The sequence below is a fragment of the Festucalex cinctus genome, chromosome 19 (assembly GCF_051991245.1).
Source record: "Festucalex cinctus isolate MCC-2025b chromosome 19, RoL_Fcin_1.0, whole genome shotgun sequence".
Lineage (NCBI taxonomy): Eukaryota > Metazoa > Chordata > Actinopteri > Syngnathiformes > Syngnathidae > Festucalex > Festucalex cinctus.
Window position 1 is genome coordinate 20139216 of NC_135429.1, and position 12314 is coordinate 20151529.

The 12314-nt window shown below is 38.9% G+C and overlaps 1 protein-coding gene and 1 long non-coding RNA gene across 3 annotated transcripts in view; one reads left to right on the top strand and one right to left on the bottom strand.

The window, feature by feature from the left end:
- The window catches only part of top2b (DNA topoisomerase II beta), a 724731-nt gene that overhangs the window by 283097 nt on the left and 429320 nt on the right, over window positions 1-12314 (top strand). The gene's annotated exons all lie outside the window — the stretch shown is intronic.
- On the bottom strand, window positions 8692-11885 carry LOC144007846 (uncharacterized). The gene is made up of 3 exons (XR_013280397.1): window positions 10967-11885; window positions 10215-10415; window positions 8692-9282 (listed from the first exon to the last, which is right to left on the bottom strand). It is a non-coding gene; the product is annotated as an uncharacterized LOC144007846 (long non-coding RNA).

Sequence of the window (12314 nt, forward strand, 5' to 3'; positions counted from 1 at the left end):
GTTTTGCCCAGTTTTTCTCTCAGGTCTTGAGATGATAAATGCCAAGTTTGAAGTCAATTGGATGAAAAATGTTTGCAAAGGGGGAAAAAGCATGACCACAGTGAATGTGCCAAAATAGGCCAAAATTGGACATAAAAAAATTCATAGCTCACTTCCTGTACATTTTAGCTACATGGTCCCAATAGACTTTTTTGTGCGTCTCGGGGTGCTACACGTGCCTGCCAATTTGTGTTGCTCTAGCTCAAACGTGCCGGGCTTGGTTTTTATTTTTCTATGGTAGGGGGCGCTATAGAGTCGCGTTGTTATAACGACTTCATAATATCAAATTTTTCGCCGGACCTGAGGAGTGTGCAAAGTTTGGTGAGTTTTCGTGAATATTTAGGTACCCAAAATTGCGATTGTTTGCGGAGAATAAAGAAGAAGAATAATAACTAGAGCTGCGAGCAGCTATAAAGGGCCCTCGCAGCCCGGGCCACGTTGGGGTCCTTGCACGTTGGGGTACTTGCACGTTGGGGTACTGGCACATTGGGGTACTGGCATATTGGAAGCAAAATGTCTTTGAAAATGGCATAATAAACGTTTACATGTAGAATATTTTTTTGCCAGTGTGTGTGTCAAGCTCAACTGGTTTTGGTGATTGTTAAGACCTGCAAAAATCAGCGTCCTTTTTTATTTTTAGGCAATGAGTTGCCCTGATTGGTATTTTTTTGTAAAAGTGTATATACACATCATCGCTCGTTGTACTCATTGCACAATGTTACTTTTATTGTCTAAAGGGGCAATCAAAAATGAATAAAACAAAATGGAAACGTACATACGTTTGGATCGGTGTGAAGCCAGTGAACAATTTGAGTGGTGGAAACTAAAAGAATATTCATAAATGACTTAGTTATCACACTTAGAATGAGTGTACATTTTTTGTACAAAATACCGTATGTGGGGTATTTTTTTTTCATGCCTCAAGGGCTAGGTGGCGCTGCATATATAACTGAATGTTGTCATAGAGATAACTTCAGGCCTTGACGATAAACATACATGTCAAGTTTGGGATTTTATGGAGCATGTCCCGGGGAGTTATCAAGCATATCCTTTTACATTGCGAAACACAAATTTCGATGCCCCGCCCTCATCATATAGTATTTCGAAAAGTCAAAATTTTTCCCCCCGTCGTTGGCTCAGGTCTTGACATGGTCCAGGCCAAGTCTTAACTCAGTCGGATGAAACGTGTAGGAGAAGTGGGCAAAAGTCTGCCCCCTGTGAATGTGCAAAAATCGTCAAAAATGGGACAATCAAAAATTCGTAGCTCACTTCCTGTTCATTTTAGCATATGGGTACAAGAGACTTTTTTGTAGGTCTTGGGCTCCTTCATACACCTAAAAATATTCGGTGTTCTTGCTTAAACGTACAACCGGGGCTGCTTCGTTAAAAATCTCGAGGGGGCGCTATTGAGTCATTTTTGTAAAAATAGCACAATCAACAATAAAATATTGCTCATTTTACCAGGCCAGATGTGTGTGCCAAGTTTCAGGAGTTTCTGTGCATGTTTAGACCCTCAAAACTGGCGTTGTTTTCTTGGCGAACAGTGCTTAGCCACGCCCACAGCAATTCGCGAAAACTCACAAACTTCGTGTTGTGACATCATGAAGGCCGAAACCCTCATCTGAGCAAATATGAGGTAGGTCCAGTTGACGTGTTTGGAGAAAAACGTAGAAGAAAATTCGTAAGAAAAAAAATTGCCACTAGGTGGCGCTATCAGTTAGATGAAATATAAGTCAGTAGATGTCTTTAGGGCTGGACTCTCATCAAATGTGTGAAATTTTGAGAAGATAGGATCATCTCGGTCAAGTTAATGCAGCTTTTATTTTCACGAAAAATCTTCAGACTTTGCGTCACCGTAGCGGCCACGCCCTTTGGCGAAAAGTTACAATATTCGGTGTGGGGCATGATCAACATGTTAAGGCTTTTCTGACCAATTTTCAAATGGATCCCTTCAACAAGCTCAGCACAGTAGCTAAAAACGTAAAGTATGACATTTATTGTAACCACTAGGTGGCGCTATATGTATAACTGAATTTTATCATATAGATGTTTTCAGGCCGTGACTATTACGTTGCCTGAGAAGTTTGAGATTTTTTGGAGCTTGAACATGGGAGTTATTAAGCATTTGCTCTTTCTGGACAAATGAAATTTTAAAGGCAATATTTGATGCCCCGCACTCGTCATATAGTATTTCAAAAAGGCAAGATGTTTTGCCCAGTTGTTCTCTCAGGTCTTGAGATGATAAATGCCAAGTTTGAAGTCAATTGGATGAAAAATGTTTGCAAAGGGGGAAAAAGCATGACCACAGTGAATGTGCCAAAATAGGCCAAAATTGGACATTAAAAAATTCATAGCTCACTTCCTGTACATTTTAGCTACATGGTCCCAATAGACTTTTTTGTGCGTCTCGGGGTGCTGCACGTGCCTGCCAATTTTTGTTGCTCTAGCTCAAACGTGCCGAGATTGGTTTTTATTTTTCTACGCTAGGGGGCGCTATCGAGTCGCATTGTTATGACGACTTAATAATATCAAATTTTTCGCCGGGCCTGAGGTGTGTGCAAAGTTCGGTGAGTTTTCGTGAATGTTTAGGTACCCAAAATCGCGATCGTTTGCGGAGAATAAAGAAGAAGAAGAAGAAGAATAATAACTAGAGCTGCGAGCAGCTATAAAGGGCCCTCGCAGCCCGGGCCACGTTGGGGTACTTGCACGTTGGGGAACTTGCACATTGGGGTACTGGCACATTGGAAGCAGAATTTCTTTGAAAATGGCATGATAAACATGTGGACTTTTTTTTTTTTTTGCCAGGTGTGATGAGTGTGTCAAGCTCAATGGGTTTTGGTGATTGTTAAGATCTGCAAAAATCAGCGTCTTTTTTTTATTTTTAGGCAATGAGTTGCTCTGATTGGTATTTTTCGTAAAAGTATATATACACACATCATCGCTCGTACTCATTGCACAATGTTGCTTTTGTTGTCCATAGAGGCGATAAAAATAAAGAAATAAAACTAAATAAAAAATACGTATGTTTGGATCGGTCTGATACCAGTGAACATATTGAGTGGTGGAAAGTAAAAGAATATTCATAAATGACTTAGTTATCACACTTACAATGAGTTTACAATTTTTGCAAAAATACCGTAAGTGAGGCATTTTTTTTTATGCCTCAAGGACTAGGTGGCGCTGTATTTATAACTGAATGTTGTCATAGAGATACCTTCAGGCCTTGACTCTAAATATACATTTCAAACATGGGATTTTTTGGAGCATGTACCTGGGAGTTATTAAGCATAGCCTTCATTCACCATATTGCTTTTAATGTCCATAGAGGCTATCAAAAATACATAAAACTAAATAACAAAAATATGTATGTTTGGTTAGGTCTGATGCCAGTGAATATTTTGAGTGGTGGAAGGTAAAAGAATATTCCTAAATGACTTAGTTATCACACTTAGAATGAGTTTACATTTTTTGTACAAAATACCGTAAGTGGGGTATTTTTTTTTCATGCCTCAAGGGCTAGGTGGCGCTGCATATATAACTGAATGTTGTCATAGAGATACCTTCAGGCCTTGACGATAAACATACATGTCAAGTTTGGGATTTTTTGGAGCATGTATCGGGGAGTTATTAAGCATATCCTTTTTCAGTGCGAAACACAAATTTTGATGCCCCGCCCTCATCATATAGTATTTCCAAAAGTCAAGATTTTTCCGTCTGTTGTTGGCTCAGGTCTTGGCATGGTCCAGGTCAAGTCATAAGTCAGTCGGATAAAACGTGTAGGAGAAGTGGGCAAAAGTATGCCCTCTGAAAATGTGCAAAAATCGTAAAAAATGGGACATTCAAAAATTCGTAGCTCACTTCCTGTTCATTTTAGCATATGGGTCCAAGAGTCTTTTTTGTAGGTCTTTGGCTCCCTCATACACGTAAAAATTTTCGTAGATCTTGCTTAAACGTACAATCGGGGCTGCTTCGTTAAAAATTTCTAGGGGGCGCTATTGAGTCATTTTTGTAAAAATAGCACAATCAACAATAAAATATTGTTCATTTTACCAGGCCAGATGTGTGTGCCAAGTTTCATGAGTTTCTGCGCATGTTTAGACCCTCAAAACTGGCGTTGTTTTCTTGGCGAACAGTGCTTAGCCACGCCCACAGCGACTCGCGAAAACTCACAAACTTCGTGTTGTGACAGCATGAAGGCCGACACCCTCATCTGAGCAAATATGAGGTAGGTCCAGTTAACATGGTTGGAGAAAAACATTGAAGAAAAATCGTAAGAAAAAAAATTGCCAGTAGGTGGCGCTATCAGTAAGATTAAATATAAGTTTGTAGATGTCTTTAGGGCTGGACTCTCATCAATTGTGTAAAATTTTGAGAAGATAGCATCATCTCGGTCAAGTTAATGCAGCTTTTGTTGTCACGAGAAATCTTCAGACTTTGCGGCACCGTAGCGGCCACGCCCTTTGGCGAAAAGTTACAATATTCGGTGTGGGGCATGATCAACATCTTAAGGCTTTTCTGACCAATTTTCAACTGGATCCCTTCAACGAGCTCAGCACAGTAGCTAAAAACGTAAAGTATGACAATTATTGTTACCACTAGGTGGCGCTACATGGATAACTGAATTTTATCATATAGATGTTTTCAGGCCGTGACTATTAAGTTGCCTGATAAGTTTGAGATTTTTTGGAGCTTGAACATGGGAGTTATTAAGCATTTGCTCTTTCTGGACAAATGAAATTTTAAAGGCAATATTTGATGCCCCGCCCCCGTCATATAGTATTTCGAAAAGGCAAGATTTTTTCCCCAGTTGTTCTCTCAGGTCTTGAGATGATAAATGCCAAGTTTGAAGTCAATTGGATGAAAAATGTTTGCAAAGGGGGAAAAAGCATGACCACAGTGAATGTGCCAAAATAGGCCAAAATTGGACATTAAAAAATTCATAGCTCACTTCCTGTACATTTTAGCTACATGGTCCCAATAGACTTTTTTGTGCGTCTCGGGGTGCTACACGTGCCTGCCAATTTTCGTTGCTCTAGCTCAAACGTGCCGGGCTTGGTTTTTATTTTTCTATGCTAGGGGGCGCTATAGAGTCGCGTTGTTATGACGACTTCATAATATCAAATTTTTCGCCGGGCCTGAGGAGTGTGCAAAGTTTGGTGAGTTTTCGTAAATGTTTAGGTACCCAAAATCGTGATCGTTTACGGAGAAGAAGAAGAAGAAAAGAAGAATAATAATAATAATAATAATCCGATCGAAAAACAATAGGGACCTCGCAGCGGTAGCTGCTCGGGCCCTAATAATAATTCGAACGAAAAACAATAGGGACCTCGCAGCGGTCGCTGCTCGGGCCCTAATAATAATAATCCGATCGAAAAACAATAGGGACCTCGCAGCGGTAGCTGCTCGGGCCCTAATAATAATAATAATAATAATAATAATAATAATAATAATAATAATTTTTACAAAAACAATAGGGACCTCGCAGCGGTCGCTGCTCGGGCCCTAATAATAATAATAATAATAATAATAATAATTTTTACAAAAACAATAGGGACCTCGCAGCGATTGCTGCTCGGGCCCTAATAATAATTTTTACAAAAACAATAGGGACCTCGCAGCGGTCGCTGCTCGGGCCCTAATAATTTTTACAAAAACAATAGGGACCTCGCAGCGGTCGCTGCTCGGGCCCTAATAATAATTTTTACAAAAACAATAGGGACCTCGCAGCGGTCGCTGCTCGGGCCCTAATAAAAAGAAGAATAACTAGAGCTGCGAGCAGCTATAAAGGGCCCTCGCAATCTGGGCCACGTTGGGGTACTTGCACGTCGGGGTACTGGCATGTTGAGGTACTGTCAAATCGGACAAGGACCATCTAAAATGTTTTTGACAAGCTTTGTGAGTGCAAAAGGCTAAAGATGGTGTGCAATTCCCAAAATAAATTCAAAATGGCGGACTTCCTTTTAGGTTTAGCATACGGCTACAGAATACTTTTTGTAGGTCTTAAGCTAATAGGTATGCCTCCCAGTTTTCACAAATCTAGGTCAAGTCATCTTTAGTTGTGTATCGCTTGAATCATACAATTGGAAATGCTCCATAAAAATGCATAGAGGGCGCTATTGACCACAACGTTGGGTTACTTGCACGTCAGGGTACTGGCACGTTGGGGTACTGTTACATGGAACAAGGACCATTTAAAATGTTAGTTTTTTCCATGCCTTGTCTGTGCAAAGTTTAATGAAAGAGGCCAAAAATGATGTATAAATCCCAAAATAAAATCAAAATAGCGGACTTCCTCTTTGGTTTGGCAAATGGCTACATAATACTTTTTTGTAGGTATTAGGCTGATAGGGGTCTGTCCTAATTTTCACAAATCTAGCAGAATCATACAATCGGAAATACTTCATAAAAATGTCTAGAGGGCGCTATTTATTGCAAATTGCACAATAAATCTCTAAAAATTCATGTTCATGACAAGTCTGATGTGTTTGCAAAGTTTCATGAGTTTTCACACATGTATAGATAAAAAAACAAAGCAGCACTTTACTTGGCAAACAATGCATCGCTATAGCAGCAGCGTGCGACAAAATAAAAAACTTTCGATAACTTTGCATCTTAAACATCTTAAGATGAAACACACCAAGTTTGAAGACGGTCGGATGAACTTTGTACGAGGAGTTCGTTAAAATATGACCTCTAAAAAAGGCCACAAAAAATGGCAACAAATCCCATCGTAAATCAAAATGGCAGACTTCCTGTTTGGTTTAGCACATGGTTCCAAGAGACTTTTTTGTACATCGTGGGCTCTTATGTATGCCTGCAAATTATCATCGCGCTAGGTGAAACGTACAACCGGGAATGCTACGTTAAAGAGGAGTTTTCTAGCTCAAAATGTGATGCCCGGCCCCTGGGGGACTTCCTGTTAGGTTTAGCACATGGCACCAAGAGACTTTTTTGTACATTGTGGGCTGTTACAAATGTCTACAAATTTTTGTAGCTCTAGCTACTTCATACAACTGGGAATGCTTCATTAAGAAGGATTTTTTTCCTTTGCAAAAAGTGCATGCCACGACAACAGCGTGCGACGAAATAAAGAGCTTTCAATAACTTTTCATCCTCAACATCTTAAGATGAGTCACACCAAGTTTGAAGATGATCGGATAAACTCTGTAGGAGGAGTTCGTTAAAATATGACCCCTATGAAATGGCCCAAAAAATGGCAACACATTCCAAAGTAAATCAAAATGGCGGACGTCCTGTCAGGTTTAGCATATGGTTCAAAAAGAGTTTTTTGTACCTCGAGGGCTGTTATATACCTCTACAAATTTTGGTAACTCTAGGTGAAACGTACAGCCGGGTATGCTTTGTTAAAGAGGAGTTTTTTAGCTCAAAATGTGATGCCCGGCCCCTGGGGGACTTCCTGTTGGGTTTAGCACAGGGCACCAAGAGACTTTTTTTGTCCACTTGGGCTGTTACATATGTCTACAAATTTTCGTAGCTCTCGCTGCTTCGTACAAATGGGAATGCTTCTTTAAGGATATTTTTTTTCCTTTGCAAACAGTGCATGCCATGACAACAGCGTGCGACGAAATACAAAGCTTTCAATAACTTTTCATCTTCAACATCTTAAGATGAATCACACCAAGTTTGAAGATGATCGGATAAACACTGTAGGAGGAGTTCGTTAAAATAAGACCCCAATGAAATGGCCAAAAAAATGGCAACACGTTCCAAAATAAATCAAAATGGCGGACTTCCTGTGAGGTTTAGCATATGGTTCAAAAAGAGTTTTTTGTAGGTCATAGCCTGTTACATATGTGTACCAATTTTCGTAGCTCTAGATTAAACGTACAACCGGCAATGCTTCGTGAAGTAAGAATTTTTAAACTCTAAATTTGATGCGTCGCCGCCGTCATATAGTATATCAAAAACTTTAGATTTTTTACAATGATGTTGTCCCAGGTGTTGAGATGGTCCATCCCAAGTTTGAAGTCAATCAGGTTAACCGTGTAGGAGAAGCGGGCAAAAGTATGACCCCTGTAAATGTGCAAAACTGGGCCAAAATTGGACATTCAGATGATCATACCTCACTTTCTGTCTATTTTAGGGTACACACATCAAAGAGGTTTTTGTTCATCTGGATGTGCTACGGGTGCCACACAATTTTCGTCGCCATAGGACAATCGTAGCGGGACAGGGATCCGTTTAACCTATGTAGGTGGCGCTATGGAGCCATTTTTCTGTTATCATGTATGGCGACTTTAAAATATAAAATTTTTCGCCAGGCCTGATGTGCGTGTAAAGTTTGGTGAGTTTTCGTTCACGTTTAGCGTCTCAAAAATGCGATTGTTTGCGGAGAATAATAATAATAATAATAACTAGAGCTGCGAGCAGCTATAAAGGGCCCTCGCAACCCGGGCCACGTTGGGGTATATGCAAGTCGGGGGACTTGCACGTTGGGGTACTGTTAAATAGACAAGGACCATGGAAAATAGAAATGCATTTGCCGTGCCTTGTGTGTAAAAAGGTGCAGTAAAAGGCCAAAAATGATGCACAATTCCCAAAATAAATTGTGTGTGCAAAGTTTCATGAAAAGTCGCTCGTTTGATATTCAAAACCAGCATCTGTTTATTTGAAAACATTGCATGGCACAGAGATGGTGTGTGATCAAATAAAAAGCTTTTTGATGACTCTTAATGTGGTGTCGCTGTGCAACACATATGTATTCATGACATAGTGAAGTATTGTGACAGTTTTGTAGGGTCCAGCAAACAGTAAATGTGTGACAGTTATTCAAGAAAAAATGTAGCTTTGAAGCAGGCTAACCAATGACATCATCTAAAGGGGAAAAAAGCACATGAGCAAGCATAGGTATAAGTAGAGGAGAAAAAGAGATGAAAGAAGTGCGAGAGATGGAACAGGAGAGGAATGCAGCTGTTTATGTATAGCTGTTGTAACAGGACAGATTAAATAACACTTTAACCTGGGGTTAACAGCGCCCTAGGACAGATAAACTCTTTAGTGTAAAAGTTTTCTGGGACAGATGAATCCCTTGGGGTCAAAGAGTTTGGGTTACCACATAGTCTGTCTTAGGATAATGTACCTCCATGGATGAATTAGTCCTAGGACGCTTTGACCTGCGGGCTAAAAGTTCAGGGGGGTTAACCTGTCCTGTTATATTGTGATCATCGTCTTCGTGCATGTCCTCAGTGGCTTCTTCTGTCTGTGTGGCAGCATTTGATACATCTGTAGAACAAAAAAGAATGAAGAATCATGTTAGATCTGTGAAGTTTGGTTGTCTTAGGTGTAGTTTACAGAACAGTCGTGTGCATATTTTTAGCATGGTAGTGTCTTAATACAAATGCATATTATGTAATGCACTGTATATGGATATTACAGACGTAATATTTGACGGTGATCTTATATTCATAGTTTTTGCCCGTTAATAAATAATATAGCTAGTAAGTAATAAGACACGCAAAAATGGTATAGTTGAATCCTCTGGGTCAAAAAGCAATGTTTTAGGATTGTGTGATGAAATGATGAATAAAAGTAAGGATACGACAGGTACATAAATGGTTATGTAAGTGTAAAATTTGGCATGGTGTGTCCAGATACATGCAGGATAAGTATAAAATATTATGGTGTGTGATTGATTTTTTCTTAGTAAAAATTAGTATTGTAAAGGTCATGTCACAGTATGTCCAAAAAAATTTTTTTTTTAAATCTATGGTATAGAAACATCATAATCAGGGGCAAAGACATAAACATAATAATAGTAATTAATAATGATAGAATTTAAATACAATCTTTTCCATGAATATGTCAGTTATTTTGAGAAGATACAGAAAAAAAAGAACTTTGAAGTGTCTATCAGTGGATGAAAGAGGGCAAGATCACAGCATAGCTACATGATATCAGTCACATTTGAAAGTAATCAAGTGTAGTATGTATGCACATTATATACATTGAGAAATTGAGGCTCAATAATCAGTCAGTGTTTTAGTTAACAGTCCAATGTTACCTTCAAGATATTCCTAACAGAAAAAAAGGAACGTGCATTAACAAAAAAATGTAAAAATGTCCATTGTCAAACATGTCATTCATTATACACAATGTGTAGGATGGGGATGCTTGCTGTGTTAGTGTTTGTGTGTCTTCCATGTCATATAGCTTACCTTCACGGACAAATGCATCACATGCATCCTTTATATCCAATGCAGTCTGGAGTTCTTTCACAAGCTTGGTTTTGAAGTCTATCTGTTTTTCAAGTGCTCGATTGACTCGAGTCACATGGACTAGTTGGTTCATTTGGGAATGAAGATCAAGGCTGCGCTGGTATAAGTCGTTGCGACTGAAAGCATGTCAATGCATGCATACTGTAATGACAAAGCATTCAATGAAAATCAGTCATGTTAGATTCCATGATTCTAAATAGCAGAGGTAACGTGTTGGTGCAAAACGTTGTGGTCGTGTTGCATGTTACTCAATGGCTGTGTGTGTCAAAACGAGTTTATTTGAAAGAATATACAAATATATACACACGGACATATATATTTATACAGTATAACAGTACCGCATGTATTGGTTTTAAGGAAAGAGTTGAAAAGCAGTGTTCAGAAAAAAGCATAAGACGCACAAAGTACCATTTCACTACATGTAATAAGTTGTCAAGTAGACATGTGAATTAAGTGGTTAAGATAGTGGCTACTGTGCAAGTAAGCTTCAATTGTCTCTAAAAGGTTAGCATATGTGTTCTACATGATATCAATGGCTAGACGTGCTCGTGGAGAAACATTACAAACAGAAAAACACACTAAAGGTGCCTTTAACAAACCTGTTAATAAATGAGAACTTAATACATATATGTATGGCATACTGTATATGATTGAGAAAGTTGTCCTGTTTAGTTTATGTATTGTATACTTACGGAAAAAAGTTGGCAATCTTTGCGTATGGAGATGATTAGAGGGTCTTTATCAAAAGAGAATTTGCTTGGTGATTTGTTCATGTTCTGTAGAAAAGCAAAGGAGTAGAAATAAATACAGTATCATACTTCATAAACATACAAGAAATTTGTAGCTGTATTAACCATTGTTGGTATTTGAAGTGATAATTTAGGAATAGAAGTGTAGTGATTGCAGAATTTATAGAGTGCTTACCTTGTATGACTTTGTAGATGGAAATGTCTTTTGTTGAAAGAGCTCTTTGTTGTCTACTATATATGCAAGGACAAGCATAAGTAGGTGTGGTTATGAAGTACTTGACCATTGAAATAAAGCAGTGGTATCAAATGTATGGACCGTGGTTTGGCTCAGGCCTGCAAAGGGGTTTAATGTGGCACAAGAGATAATCTTGTAAGGTACAAAAAATAATAATAATATAATAGGTATGCCTCTGAGTTTTCACAAATCTAGGTCAAGTCAAGTCATCTTTAGTTATTTCGCGCTTGAATCATCCAATCGGAAATGCTCCATAAAAAATGTATAGAGGGTGCGATTTATTGCAAATTGCACAAGAAATCTCTAAAAATTCATGTTAATGACAAGTCTGATGTGTGTGCAAAGTTTCACGAGTTTTCACACATGTATAGATAAAAAAAAACAAAGCAGCACTTTACTTGGCAACCAATGCATCGCTATAGCAGCAGCGTGCGACAAAATAAAAAACTTTCGATAAATTTGCATCTTAAACATCTTAAGATGAAACACACCAAGTTTGAACACGGTCGGATGAATTTTGTAGGAGGAGTTAAAATATGACCCCTAAAAAAGGCCACAAAAAAAGGCTACAAATCCCATCATAAATCAAAATGGCGGACTTCCTGTTTGGTTTAGCACATGGTTCCAAGAGACTTTTTTGTACATCGTGGGCTCTTATGTATGCCTCTAAATTATCATAGCGCTAGGTGAAACGTACAACCGGGAATGCTTCGTTAAAGAGGAGTTTTTTAGCTCAAAATGTGATGCCCGGCCCCTACGGGACTTCCTGTTGGGTTTAGCACATGGCACCAAGAGACTTTTTTGTACATCGTGGGCTGTTACATTTGTCTCCAAATTTTCGTAGCTCTAGCTGCTTCGTACAACTGGGAATGCTTCATTAAGAAGGAATTTTTTCCTTTGCAAACTGTGCATGCCACGGCAACAGCGTGCGACAAAATAAAAAGCTTTCAATAACTTTTCATCTTCAACATCTTAAGATGAATCACACCAAGTTTGGAGATGATCGGATAAACTCTGTAGGAGGAGTTCGTTAAAATAAGACCCCTATGAAATGGC